Here is a 16,015-nt window from a genome sequence, read left to right as displayed (position 1 = left end):
AGCTTTTAACTATACTAAAACAAGAAGTGTAGCAAAACTTCCAGCCTTAGAATATGAGTTTCAGAATGAATCATATACAGCAAACTCTTTTGAGGAAAAATGTCAAGCTTTCATGAGAATTCTCTTTCAGAACTCATCAGACTCAGATTCAGATTCAGAGGAAGAGAATATATCACTTCTCAACTACATTGATGAAAATGACTGGGAATGGCCTGATCTTACATAAGATGAATTAGAGTCAGCTATCTTCTCAAGTTCTGTTAAAACTGCTGCAGGTCCTGATTCAATTAATCACTTGATTATTCAAAATACATATTCCTACTTAAAGAATGAATATTTTGAGCTCTTTTTCAATCTCTTGAAAAATGGATATCATCCTGAATGCTGGAGAGAAGCCACTGGAGTGATTCTTGCAAAACCTAATAGAAAAACTTCAATTCCTAAGTCATATAGAGTAATATCTCTATTGAACTGTTTAGGAAAGGTTTTAGAAAAGATAATAGCTACTCAACTATCTTTTATAAGCTCTATAGATGATTCTCTTTTATTCAGTGAACAAATGAGAGGTAGAAAACAGTGTTCTGCAATTGACACTGTTCTCTCAGTTGTTCATGATATTCAAATAGCAAAGCATGAGGGTCTGGTCTCAACTGCAGTTTTTATTGATATAAAGGAAGCATTTGATCATGTTTCAAAGTCAAAGTTAATTCAGACATTGAAGATATTAAAACTGCCACTTTCTCTAATAAAATGGGTTAACTGTTTTATGTCTAAAAGAATTATACAACTCTTCTTTGATGGAATGAAACAAGACAAGACTGAGATAAAAATAGGAGTACCACAGGGATCTTCAATCTCACTCATTTTATTTGCAATATACACTGCATATCTATTCAAAAATAGAAATATGAGAATAGTGCGATCTCTGAGTTATATGGATGATATTGGTCTAGTCTACAGCTCAAAAACTATCAAAGAGAATTTGAAAGTAATTGAAGAAGCTGCAAAGGAAATCTTTGTTAGAGCAGATATCAATCAAATTCAATTTGATATGAATAAAACTGAGTTAATTCATTTCTTTTCTAGACTCAATAAGAAAGAACTATCTCTAACTCTTTTAAATAGAGAGATTAAACCCAGTGTAAATGTCAAATGGTTAGGAGTATGGTTAAACTCCAAGTTGAATTTTAAATATCACATTCAACAAAGAACTGTCAAGGCAGAAAGACTATTGAACAACATAATCAGACTATCAAATACAGAGAGAGGTCTATCCTTTCAGGCTATGAGACAGTTATATATAGCCTGTATCACATCAGTAGCTGATTATGGAGTTCAAGTTTGGTGGAATAATCAAGAGAATTTCACTGAACTCTTTCAAAGTCTGCAAAACAGAGCCTTGAGAAGAATTCTGGGAGCATTCAAATCATCTCCTATTAAAGCAATGGAAATTGAAGCTTCAATTCCTCCTCCTGCTATTAGATTTGAAAAGGCCTGTATGAACTATGCTCTGAGAGTTGTAAAGATGAGCTCAAATCATATAATCAGAGAAAGAGTCTCTTCTTCATTTCCATCAATTAACTCTGGAAATGAACTGGATTGGAATAGATTTCTTGATTGGAATGAAAATAATTCTTCAAAGAAAATGTCTTCTCAACTGTACAGACTATGCTCTCTGATTAAAAATCAATTTTCTTCTTTAAATGTTGAAAAAGTTGATCATGAGAAGTTATCTCCCTGGAGAGAAAAGCTTGAATCTCTTATAGACTTACAAATAAGTGAACTATCAAAAGAGAAAGAATATGAACAGCATTTGAAGAGAATTTCTACAATCAATATAAAAGACTCTATTCTGGTTTATTCAGATGGCTCAAAAAATGAGAACTTGAATAGATTAGGCGCAGGCATTGCTTATACTGAAGATAATATTAATTTTATCTCAGATTTCTGGAATCTAGGCTCTGAATGTGAAGTCTTTGATGCTGAACTATTTGCAATAGTGAAAGCTTTCAAACTCATTGAAATAAAATCTCATAAAAGAGGAAATTGTTTGAAAGAGGCATGGATATTCTCTGATAGTCAAGCTGCTTTAAAAAGACTTAGAAATAGTCAGATTCATAATGGTCAAATGAATCTTGAACTGATCTTAAACTCTGTTTTGAAAATTCAAAAGAGAAGAATATCAAAGCTGATAATTCATCTACACTGGGTTCCTGCTCACATGAATATTCATGGTAATGAATTGGCTGATTCAGCTGCAAAAAAGGGTGCAGAATTAAGCAGATCTATTCAAAAAATTGTGTCCTGGTCTTTTATAAAGAGAAAAATAAAAGAATCTTGTTTAGACAAGTGGAATGAAAGCTGGCAGAAACAAAAGAAGAGTATACATTATTCAAGATTTGAAACAAAACCCAAGTGGAAATCTTGTTCAATTAAATGTAAAAAGAAAATATTCTCATCTATAATACAGCTGAAACTAGGACATGGCTATTTCAAATCTTATATACAAAGATTTGATGATAGATTTGACTCAATAGAATGCTCATTCTGCAATACAAATGAGAATCCTGAGCATATTGTAATGCACTGTGCATTATACAATAGTCTCAGAGCCAGATTGAAAGAGAAGTATGATCTAAATCAATTAAATATGAGATTCTTATTCTCAACTGAGACAGGAATTAAATACTTAATAGACTTTCTATCAGAAACTCAAGCAGCTACAAGAAAATGGCTAAATTCAGAATTATCTGAGTATGAAGAGGAGGAAATAAATCAGATATAGTCTGTTAAAACAGCTATACACTCTCTTTTAATAATTTGTTTTGTTATAGTCTCTCTTTACTTTATCTTTTTCTTTATCTTTTTCTTTCAATTTCTTTCTATCTATTTATTTAATGTGTCTATCTTTGAGACTGTGTTCTTTTTCTCTTTTCTTTTGTCATGATATTGTCAAATGATTTCAAAGTATCAAAAGATGTTAAAACACTGCAATTTGTAAACAGTTTTTGTATTCTGGGCTGGAATTTTCTGATTTTGCATATCTGAAATTGATGAATGTATAATAGTTAACTTTACAGACATAGAAAAAACCCTGAGAACTAAAGTTCTCAGGTAGATGTCATAGTCTCTGACTGCATACATCTATAATTGAAGAATAATAATAATAATAATAATAACTGATTCTATCTTCATAAGTAAGTCTGTCAACACTGATCAGAAGTATAAACCTGACTCACAGACAGCTATGTGTGAATTATGTCTTTGAAGTTATACAAGTCTTAAGTACATATCATCTGTAATGTTTATAATAATCACAGTTTCTGTAAATCTTCTTCAGATTTCAGAGAGATCTTGTAATTCAAAGATGATTCTCATAAGTCTCTCAGTTCTCAGGTCTGAGTTCTTGTACTCTGCTTATTATAAGAGCAGATTCTCAGTTTTCATCTTTAAGCTCATTCACTTCATAAGCTTTAGAGACATCACAGTGATCTGAGATTCTGAGTTTATTAATACTTTTCATACTTATAGAGCAGTAGTATTATAACACAGTCTCTCTCTGTAAGCAAGCATTTTCATTGAAGAAGTAACAGATTCAGATGTCAGCTTCAAGACTTTTAAGAAGACTGTTACTGACTCTGTCTGTGACTTCTCAAATTTCTATTTTAATTTATTCAGACAGTTTGTGTGAAGATGTTCTGATTTAGAATAGATAAAGCAGAGTCTCTTTTTCTTAGTCTCTCTATTATACACTCTGTTTATAGAAGCTTATAAAGCTCTTTCTCTCTGCTCAGCAGTCAGATATGAATCTCTCTATATCTTGTTATCTTTTTCTAATAAATCTGTTCTCTGTTGTTCTGACTCTTACAGAGCTAGTTGATAATTCACTCTTCACAGATCTGTGACTCTCACAGTGATTCACAAGTGATGAATGAGAGTTATCAGTTTCTTCAGAGTTAAGAGCTTAGAGTCTTACTTAATGAGCTTGTTCTATATATCTTTATTCAGTCTCTTTATAAATATTATCATTCAGATCTTGTTTCAGAACTCTGTTTTCACAGATCTTAATTCATATTATAATTTTATAAAGTACTGTGAGTAGTCTTTATCAGATTTCTCATCTCTTTTTCTAATATTGATAATCACAGTTCAGATGTTCTCTGTTCAGTTTATGAAGTTTCTCAACTTATTCTCTAGATAGATCTTAAGAACAGATCAGTGAGATCTCTTATAATCATTCTCTAGATGATTCAACCAGTTCTTGACTTTAGTGTAATAGAGATCTATCATCACATAAATAACAGCTTCTTCATCTTTCATGTCACACAGCTGAGCTTGTGAGTCAATTTCAAATACAAACTCATAAAAGCTTTTATAGATTATAATTCAATAAGTAATCTTAAGTGATTATAGCTTAAGAAAGTTTCTTTTCAGTTCACAGATATCTCTGAAGATTATGTCTAAAGACTCAGTTTAAGAGTGTTTACAGATAGTAAGCATTTCTTGTAGAAAAATAGCTTAATCTTATGAAAGATGCTTAAAAATATTCTTCACTGAGATTGATTCATTTATAAGTTCAGAGAGTTTCTCTGTCACAGATGTAGAGAATGATATCTTATAAGTAATTGATAAGTTCTCTGAAACTTCTTTTATAAGAGTTATTCATGATTTGAGTGACTGCTTCTGAGTATCTATAGTAGAGTTTACAGAGATTGAAGCATATAAGTTTCTAGTTCTTTCAGTTATAACAGATAGTTACTGACTGACTGAGCTTGAAATGTAAGAATAAGTGCTTACAGGTGATTATTCAGATGTTTACAGCTTGACATGATATATACTATTAACTACTAGAAGTATTCACAGTAGAAAGATAAAATATAGAGATTAAATATATAATAGCATTCAAGCTGAGTTATGAATAGTATTCGCAAACTCCAGTCTATATAGTTGTGTGTAGCCAAGAGCCGCTAGCCCTATTGGTTACACGAGAGATAGGAATAGAGGTAAAGAATCCGCGAGGAGCGGGATTTCTTACAAGAACTTGAAGAATGTGATAATGAAGGAATTGTCTGTGTCATGTGTGACTGAGTCTTTCATGTCTCTTCTTGCCTCTTCTGCTGCTTCTTTCTCTGCTGCTCTCTTCTCTGTCTCTTTCTCTGCTGCTTCTCAATCTTCTACACTTGTTTCTATGTCTGATTCTCCCGCTCCCGCTACCCCTGTTTCTGTGATCCCTGGTTTTGCTGTCTCTGCTTTCATTACCAGCTCTCCCTGTTTCAAGAAGATGTTATGTAGACTTAATGAATCATGTCTTTCAGCATGTACACTTCTGCTCTTCTTACTGACTCTCAGAACAATTTATTGTATGAAGACTGTGTATAACATGACTATCTGAAGCTTGATCACAGACACTGATTATTATATTTATTTTAAATATTTGTGATGAGATAATTATTTATTCATTTCAGAGAATCATCTTCTCTCTCAACAGTATTGAGATTGTAAGTCTTTTTCTTTTTATCTTTTCTTTCTGATACTGATTTTCCTATTCTTAGAAGAAATTGTTATGAGTTTTATTATGCATGAAGTCATGATATTCACAGATATCAAGAAACTTTTTATAACTGTTAAATTCAATATTGTAGATACATTTGCTCTGATGAATATCTTCAGCATGATCAATCTGTATCAGTCTATTCTCTGATGTTTATTATCTGACTTTGTGATGCAGATGAAGAATATCTGTGTTTTCAGAAATGAGAACACAGATGTCATTCTCTTTTACATCTGTGAGTGTGAGGCTTGTACATCTTATCTGAGATGTTGTCATGAAAATGAGCTGTTCATACACTGTATTCTACTTTCTGCATTTCTCTGTGTTCTTCTCTCTCTTTCTAAGGAGCCTTATGTGTGTTGTAATTGCATATACAATTCTAAGATCAGTGAGTATTCATTCAGTAATTGTTATCTCTGCTTTTGTAGTTTCATATGTTAATAATGATTCTTAGTTGCTTCAGTGTCAGAGATTATTCTGATTAAAGATGATAATATCACTGAGACTACTTTCTCTCATTCTTAAGCTTCTTTCATCACTTTCTCTTCCTTCTCTGTGAAGAAGATTGTGTGCACACTGAGTTGTAAGTATTCAGTCTCAGATGACTTCTGCTATTATTTGTCTGATTCTGCATCTTCTTCTTCTTCTGTTTCTTCTATCTTCACTTTTCCTGCTCTGACTTCTGATTCTGCAGGTTCTGCACTCTTCTTCAATTTCTCTACATGTACGCGTGCACATTTCTATATTGATATTTCAGTCAATATTGTGATAAATGACATTAATGTTATACACAGAGTGATAGAGGAATCAGAGACATGTACAGTGTTATTGTAAGAGCAGCTTGCAGCTCTTGAATTTCTTGCAGATCTTGAGTTTTGAGATTTTCTTTGTTTTTGATGTTTTTCAGGTGGTGTGGCATTGAAAATAGATTAAATATATGATATATGAAAATGAATGAGATGTGTATAATAACATTTGTCTTTTTACAGCTGACTCTTACAGTTGATAATTAATTCATTATCTTTTTTCTTTTCTTACACTTTTTCTTTATCTGTTAGTCACTACTCTTACATGACCTCTATATAATACAGTGTTCAGTGACTAGATTTGACAGCTTTCATCTTTGTGATTCTATCTCATGTATTATACTGTCTCTCTTCACTCACTCAGATCACTACAGTGAACAGTTCATTCAAACTAATCTTACTCAATCTCTGAGTGTTCTCAGAGATTGAGATGACTTAATCTCATGTGTCTGCAGATGTTTCAGATAGTTTATCCTCTGTGATCTCTATGATTGAACTGATATAAACAGTTAAATTCAACTCTGAATCTCTTTTTCTTCTGTGATCTGACTCATATGCAAGTCTGCTACTTTGAGACTACTCTTTACTATGTTACACTCACTATCTGCAGTGTGTTATCATATGATCAGCTACAGTCTTATTACTTATTGAAATGTGGTATTCATCTGATTTCTTCATTTCTTTCCATTCTTTTCTTGTAATCATGAAAAGATCAGAATAAGTGAGATCATCTGATTTATAAGTGTCTATGATTTCTCTTACTTTGTGAGACTTTTTAATTGTAAGTCTCTTCTTTTTCAATGCTGACAATAGTACTGTAGATAATCATAATTTACTCAGATCTTACATCTTTGCTTTTATAAGTTGTAAATTATTGATTAAGTTGTGTAAGACTTGTCTCTCTGATTCTTTCAATGTGTATGTTCTTAGAGAATGTGATTTGAGTATTTTATATAACTCAAACCATCTAGGTTGAAACTTCTCAGAACTCTTATTATATATGAGAACTCACATTCTCATCTTGAGACTCAATTTCTTAACAAGTGAGTCTTGTATTCTTTTCAATTGAATTGCTCAGTTCAGAAGTAACTTATTAACTTTTGTGTGTGTGTGGCTAATCTCTTTCAATCTTGATTTCATGTCTGTGACTGTTATGTCTGCAACTGCTACTACTGCATTCATAACTGCTGTTTCTGCTATGTCTGCAACTGCTGTTTCTGCTGCATTCACAACTGCTTTCTTTCTCACCTTTTTCAAAGCATTCTCCGGGATGCGCGGATGCAATTCATACAACAGATAGAATGATGAATACTTGAAGACTGCATACTGTTGAATTCATGTGGCCAGTAGCACCTGTCTGAGATATTCATCTCATAGTCTCATAGACTTACTCACTAGATATTTCATCAGCATGTTACTCAAGATTTTATTCAAGTGTTTTATCTTCTCATTTATTCACAGGTGATATGATGTTATTCTATGATGTCTTGTCTATAACTAGCTTATGAAATGTCTCACTGCTTCTTCTATGAGATTTGCACTGTTATCAGTTAGAATCTCACACAGCATTTCATAGTTAACATAGATCTCATTATGTAGAGACTTTATTATCATCTTCTCTGTTATCTCTGAAACTGCTTTTATGACTGACCAGTCAGTAGTATAATCAATAGCAGTGATTATTCATTGATTTTCATTTGACATTCATGATAATATATCTATAAGATTCACTTCTCATCATTTAAACAGTTGTATCATACACTCTATCTGATGTTGTACTTTCTTGTGTTCTAATCCTTTCTTAGATTCTTTCATGACCTGGCAATTCAGACACTCATGAGTGTATGTCTGAATATTCTCAGTCATGCTTGATTAGTATACTCTTGATTTGAGTATGCTTATAAGTTCAGAACTTTCTAAGTGACTGAATTTCTTGTGCATGTGAGCTATCAAGTTGTGTTGAAATGAAGATTCTAGATAGAGAGCTTCTATATATTCTAGATCACAGTAAAGCATAACATCATTTTTCAATTTTCTCAGTTTGAAGTTCAGAAGCATCTCTTCTACTACTTTTATAGAATACTTGTTATTCAACATCTTATCATTCTTCAAGTGAGAGATTATGATGTTCACTTATTCTGATTTCTTGCATCTTCTCAGCATGTTTAATACAAACATCTCTTGTGCCTGGTTCATAGAACTCTTACTCATGAAATCAGGTCTGTGACTGATTATATTAGATATCACAGTGTTCAATTCTTTTCAGTATTTGATATGAAGATTATACACTTAAAACTCTGAGATTCAATATACTAAGTGTTTGAAAGATTTTATCATTGATTATAGATAGATAAAGCTTTTATGATCTGTGATCACTGTTGTTGTATATCTGTTGTTAATATATCTATTTCACAATGTCAGTGTATACTTGATCACTAGCAATTTCTTTTCATACACTGAGTAATTGAACTCAGCATCTGATAGTTTCCTATCATTGTACATCACTGAGTGCAGCTTGCTGTTCTTGCTCATCTGTAGAAGAGCATCTCTGATAGCTCATTCAGATGTGTCTGTCTTAATGTAGAAAGATTTATTACAATCTGATTGAATAAGCACTGAGAATATTGTTACACATTTTCTCAGTATGAGAAAAGCCTCTTCATACACAGTATTTCAGATGATTGAATAAAACTTCTTCTTTCACAGATTTGCATTCATTTCTCTTAAGAGATCTGAGAGTGATACAGATATTTGTATGAAATTCTTAATAAATCTGTGATAGTATAAGATTAACTCAAGAAACTGTTGTACATAATGTATATTTCTCAGCTGTGACTAATTTACTATGACATTCAATTTCTTCAGAATGAGGTGTATACAGTCATCACTCACTACATATTCTATGAACTTCAACTCTTTCATTTTAAACACACACTTGATTGATTTGATGTAGAGCTTATGCTCTGTCAGAGTTATAAGCACTTCATTGAGATGCTTCAGATATTTGTTGTATGAGTTTGAAAAGACTAGAATGTTATTGAGATATACAAGACATGAGGTTTCATTCTGTTTATAAAGAATTGTATTCATCATTGTTTGAAAGATGATGAATGTATTTATCAGATTAAATGACATTATCAGAAATTCAAACTTTTCTTATTATATATTAAATATAGTTTACAGAACTGACAGTTCATCTACATGAATCTGTCAGTATTCTGAGAGAAGATTAATCTTCAATAGATATCAGGTATTTCTGACTGTATTTAACTGTTATTGAATCTATGACAGTGAATATTCATTCTTGATTGTAAGCTTGTTAAGTGCTTGATAATTAATACACATTCATCACTTCTTATCTGTCTTTTTCATGAATAGAACTGAAAAGCCTCACGCACTTGATGAGAGTTGTATGAGATTACATTCTAGAAGATCTGTGATCTGATACTTCTGTTCTTTGAGATATGTTTGTGACAGAGAGTACACATTCTGATTGACTGGTTTTGCATTCCCTGTGTCAATCTCATGTATGAATTCCTGTTCTGGCAGTAATTCCAGTGAAAGATCTGTTCAGAAGATCTTTTCATGCTTCTTCAGAAGCTTCTTTATACACTCATTCTTTCATATATTCTTTATCTTGATTTTCTTCACTTTCAGGTTCTGTATAATATACAGAATACTTTTGAATGAGGTCTTATAAATCATTCTCTTTACTTATTAATGCATAAGCAGATTTAATTCTTCTATATCAGAGATGTGAAATGTTCTTCTCATATCAGTTGATAGAATTGTATGAATCATTTTCTTTCTATTAATTAACTGTATATAACATGTACATCATTGAATCTGCAGATTGAATCTTTAAAACTAATTGAGTTTAAGAATAAGATTGTATTTCATGTTCTGCAGCTCTCACACTTAAATATAGCAAGATTATTCTCTGAAGTGCAAGAGAACTCTTACTTTTGTAAGTGATATCAGATATCAGTTATCAGATAATCTTATATATCAGAGATTCTTCACTCAGTGAACCTCTTTCAATCTTCAAATTATATAATTATTAATATATTGTATAGAAGCTTCTATATTCACTAACACTTTTGCAGTCATCTCTCAATTCTTACTCAAGTGTCTCTTATACATTAACATTTCAGATCTCAAGACATTGAGATGAGTGTTCACTTCATTCTTATCTGCATCTCAGTCAGAAGCCTGCTTTCTCTTAGTATTTACAGAATTCAGAGAGTCATCTAATACAGACATCTCTTTCACTTTAAAGACTTTTCATAGAATATCAGTGAGTGTCTCTGAGCTTACTGATTCTGTTAGTTTTTTGACTTTCTTACTTCTCTTAACTGTGCATGCTGAGTGTAATCTTTTGCATCATGATTTTAACATCTGTAGTTAAAGTAAGCTTGATACTTGTAATATCAAGATTTTCACTCAGAGAATTTCTTTTTCAGAGAATTCAGTGCTTTAGTAATGACATTCAGATCTAAATTTATCATATTCAGATGTATAACTTGTATTATAGAAGTCTGATTATCTGTTCTTCACTGAAGTATACTCAATTACAGTATTTTTTATTATAATTGACTCACTTGTTTCTATATAATGAGAATATTATATACTTTCTTCACTGTATCTAACTGTGAGGTTAAGTATTTTCATTTCACTCTCAACTCAGATGTAAGATCATGAATAACAATCTGTAAACAGAAAGATATTAAAAGCTCTTCATTCAATATAAAATAGTGTAAACTGAAGTGTATGAAGTATAATATAAGATTACTCACTTATCTACACTCAGTGAAGTGTTTGTAATACTTATCTTATATATTCATTTTCTCAAAGTTATGCAAGATTCATTTGAAAAACTCATTTCATGTTTATAAGAATGAATATCACTCTGTATCTGTGAGATTTATCTTTTCATCAGTCATTTATAATAACTTCACTTTTCTGTGTAGAAATGCAGCAGATCTTAAGACTTATTAAAATTTTATTAACTATCTGTCTATGAGTTCATATTCAATTCAATAATATAATTACATCTGACTTAGTCAGCTGATTGCAGCATTATTTTTTTAATTATTATTAAAGCTTAATAACTCTGACAGATCTCTCAGCTTAATATATTTTATACTCAGATTCTCATTCTGTACAGTGATTTCTGATAATGTATATACTTCTGAAGAGATTATGAATAATCATGATAAGATCTTCAGATTCAGTGTAGTTATCTATCTATATAAATATTCAATCTTCTGCTGCAGATCTAAGATCTGATTTTCTCTATTTTTATTAATAATAATAATTGCATCAGTGAAGCTCTTCATAATGAATACTTAATCTGCAGTGAATGCTAATTGTTGTTTGACTTCTGTCTCAGCCTGTCACTGTGTATATAAGGCCTTGATCTTGTTTAGAATTCTTGTACATGTACAGAGCTTTGATTTCAGTTCAGTGATTTCAGCTGCTTTTCTTACTGCTTTGAGTAAACTCTCTGAGAGATTCTGTATATCTTTCAGTTCAGATAGCAGAGAAGAGTGTTATTCATATCAGCTGAAGAAGATATTCATTTCAGTGATTTTCTTGTTAATTATACAATGTTTATTATTATATCACTGTATTATTATATTGCTATATCACTGTATTGTTATATAATTTCTGTTATCATTGTACAACTCTGATAATAATCACTCTCTTCTTTTTATTCTTCTTTTGAGTAGAAAGTGAACTTCTTTGAATCTGATTCACTACTCTCATTCTCTTTCTTACATCTCATCTGTTCATATACATGACATTCACCTGAGTATAGAGTTTTCTCTTAACAAGTAAAGCAGTATTAATCAGATGCTCTTTCACTCATCACTCTTCATATACTATCTTTTAAGACATTCTAGAACCACACTGATATGATAATTATGAATTACTTTGTAGATGAAATTATCACATTCTGAAGAAGTCTGCACTTCTCACCAGTTTTTAGACATGCTATCAGATGTGATTCAAAGGTTGCTTAAGTCAGTGTACAATTACAGGTGTATGCCGGCTTCTTATATATTGAATCTCATATGCTAAATTAATTAGTGGCCGCTAGAGCCCCCTTTACATTCATACGCTAGTAGTTCGGAAGCGGCCGCGTTATTATCCGACGGTTGTACGTTCTTCCGAACCACAATGAAGTTAATTCTTAAATTCAATAGAAATCTAGTATTGCTGTTCTCAATCTCTTGCAGAATCTATTAAATATTGAGATATTAAAACTAGATTTAATATATCTCACTGTGCAGGGATTAAAGGCTCAGTCAGATCTTGAGATATACTTATTTTATAGTTGTTAATATGCTGTTAACTTATTATCTGCTGATTATGTATTGAATACTGTTACTGAGGTATCTTTTTGTATTATTCTGCCAGGAATGGGCCAGATTGAGAGAGATAGTACAAGGGTGAGACTTGATGTTGAAGTCTAGATACACTGATGACAGACTGTGAAGATTGCACTTCAGAAGTGTCTGTTGATTATGTGCTTGATATTATTGCTGAGGTATCTTTTTGTATTTTTCTGCTGGGGATGGGCCAGATTGGGAAGGGCGGTACGAGGGTGGGACTTGGCATTGGTGTTTTGGAACATCAAAGATGGACAGGGTTTTCGCGGAGATTGCTCCTCAGATATCTCCACAACTACAGATCAGGGATCTTCCAAAATCAAGAAGATTGGTGCATATGGCTAGGTCTCTTCACCTTACAATTTGTATGGCAATTTGGCCCGGGGTTGTGGTGTGGTAGGGGAGAATGGGGGATAATCCCACGCAGGAGTTCCGAACAACGTCTGGTTCACATTTGGCTGGATAACTCCACCACCACACGGGGTATGCGGTCGGCGATGGGGTCAAAATGCTCGTATGATCGAGGGCTTTTCGATGGATCTATCGGCGGGTTCTTATTCGAAAAATCGAGCGAGTTCGTGGTGGAGCGGTTGTGTCTTTTTAATATTAGTCAGACTGATGAAATAGATTGATATATAATTCTACTATCAGTGAATTTGTTAGTGACTCTATCAGTGATTTTGATAATAACTTCTTTTTCAGAGTATTTTATACACATTGACAGAGATCTGTGTTAGATTCATAATCTTGTGAATATCATCTTCATGAACTCTATCATTATTAGAGAATATCAAGCTTCTGTTTTAAGTATTCAATAAGATGCCTTGTTCAGATAGTCAGACAAGTTCTAATATAAGATTATAATCAAGATTATTAACTTCATATACATAGGCATCTTTATGTTGATGTTCTCTCACATCTATAATCAGCTTTATTATGTAACAGATACAAATATCTTTCAGATTATCAAATTCTGCAAGAAGTCAGAGTTTAGATAAAGAGATACACTGAAGATTATAATATCTTACAACTGAAGATTTTATCATTGCATAGTAACATAGACTGCTGTCTATTATAGTCTTTGTATTATACATGTTATTAATCACAGTAGATACAAGAATCACATTCATTATCATTTTCTCTTTAAATTATTATTATTCAATCTCTTTAAGCTTTTGTTTATAAATTTAAACAGAAGCTAATCTTTTCTCTGTTTCATCAGAGCATTCTTATAGTTATTCTCTGAATCTTTCTCTAATATAATATAATTGATGTGAACAGACACTGATCTTTCTCTCAAGTGTGAAGACATATAGATTAATTAGTAGTTAAAAGTAATATGTTCTGATCAGTTACAGTTAATGCACATTTTATATTAATATCAATCAGTGACTTCTTTGAGAGTGATTTCAGAGACTCAGAAGCCTGTTCAGATAACAGAGACTCTTGCTTATGTATAGATATTTAAGTCTACTCAATTCATAGCATCTGTATTATTATTATTCCTCAGTACAGATGTATGAATCACTGAAGTATAACATCTTCTATCATTGTTCTGTATATTCTTGAGCTTGATAATACAGTTATTCATTATCTGAAGCTGTGTACAGAAGTCTTCATAAGTCTGATCTTTATCTGCACTTATAAGAGTCTGTAAGAGTTCAAAAGTTAATATCTTCTTAAGTATGCTAATCTTCATTTAATTCTTTCAAGATTGATTATCTGCTTCTAGAATCTTAGTGTTGAAGTCAGGAATGAATATTGTAAAAGAAGTATTTCTCTGTCAGATACTCTGTAATCAATTTAATACTTTCTGTTATATGACAGTATCTCAGAACAGAATATCAAGATATTTCATGATATTATCAGATATTTATAACACTGATTCATATGCTTTCATTCATGAATAAAACTTCTGTTTCATGTGATCTTTCAATCATTCATTGATATATCAATCTTGATTGATTAATGAATCAATGATATCTTCATCTATACTCAGTTTTACAAGTATTTTCATTCTTTATGATGAGTAGAGAGTGAGATCAGAAGTATTGAAATATATAGAAGTATCTAAGTATTCTTTCAGCACTTTTGTATTCAGTTCTATAGATATTGAAATCATATGAGTTAATCATTGAATCTCTTCATATTGAAGTTATTAAGTTGCATGCATGTCTGCTATCTGTTACTGTTATAATTTCAACATTGCTCAGAGTCACTGTGATGTTGTATCTATACTTACATTTAAGAGTTTCATATTATCATTAGACATGATTATATTAATTGTCAGATGTATAATATCTGTGAAATCTGAAGAAATATAATCATATTCTCATATATCTGAGTGTCAGAACTCTCAGATCTTTCACTGATATTCTCTTATAAGATCTTTATTACAGAGTCAGAGTAACTGATAAGCAAGCTTCTATCTGAGAACTCAGTGTTCATTTAACTATGTTTTCTCTTTCTTACACATTGTTATACATTCAGATATCTCTCAATAAATAATTATTTCTAATGAGAAGATAATGTGTGAATCAATAAATAATTATTTCTAATGAGAAGCTAATGTGTGAATAATCATTTTCTAATAAGAAGACAATGAACATTTTTATAGTGTAAGAGATCTATGCTGAATAGATCAGTATAATATTATAAATCTTATATAACAAAGATAAAAACATTAGAGAAGAAAAGAAAGAGAAAGTGTGAGAATCAGCAATTGAGATGAATATTTATACATGTATGTGATGATGTACACAGTGAAGCTTCAGAGCAGAAGAATATACACACATTTATAGTAACTGAGAATCAGCAATCAAGAATGACTGAGAATCAGAGCATACATGTTCATAGCGGCTGAGAATCAGCAATTGAGAATAGCTGAGAATCAGAGTGTACATATTCAAGAATGAAGTGATTGAAATCTGTGAAGTGTAATGAAATAGTCTATATAATTGATCAGACGCAGCCCGCCACAATTTCAATTATTAATAATTATGAACTTATAATTAATTAATATAAAAAGAAAAAAACTTTTTCTACTTATTATCTTTCTTCTCTTTCTTATTTCTCTTATTATTCTTTATAATTTACTTCTTATTCTTATTCTTCTTCTTCTTCTTCTTATCTGAGATAATAATCATCTTAAAATCTCTCTTCACTGTCTTTTCAGAGAAGGATTTTCACTGCTCTTCTTCAGTCAGATTAATTTATATCTTAAAATCCTGTATTTTCTGATTTACTGTCTCAGGTTTTATCTC

Source organism: Blastomyces dermatitidis (assembly GCF_000003525.1).
Source record: "Blastomyces dermatitidis ER-3 genomic scaffold supercont1.13, whole genome shotgun sequence".
Lineage (NCBI taxonomy): Eukaryota > Fungi > Ascomycota > Eurotiomycetes > Onygenales > Ajellomycetaceae > Blastomyces > Blastomyces dermatitidis.
Note: the sequence above shows the minus strand (reverse complement) of the source record.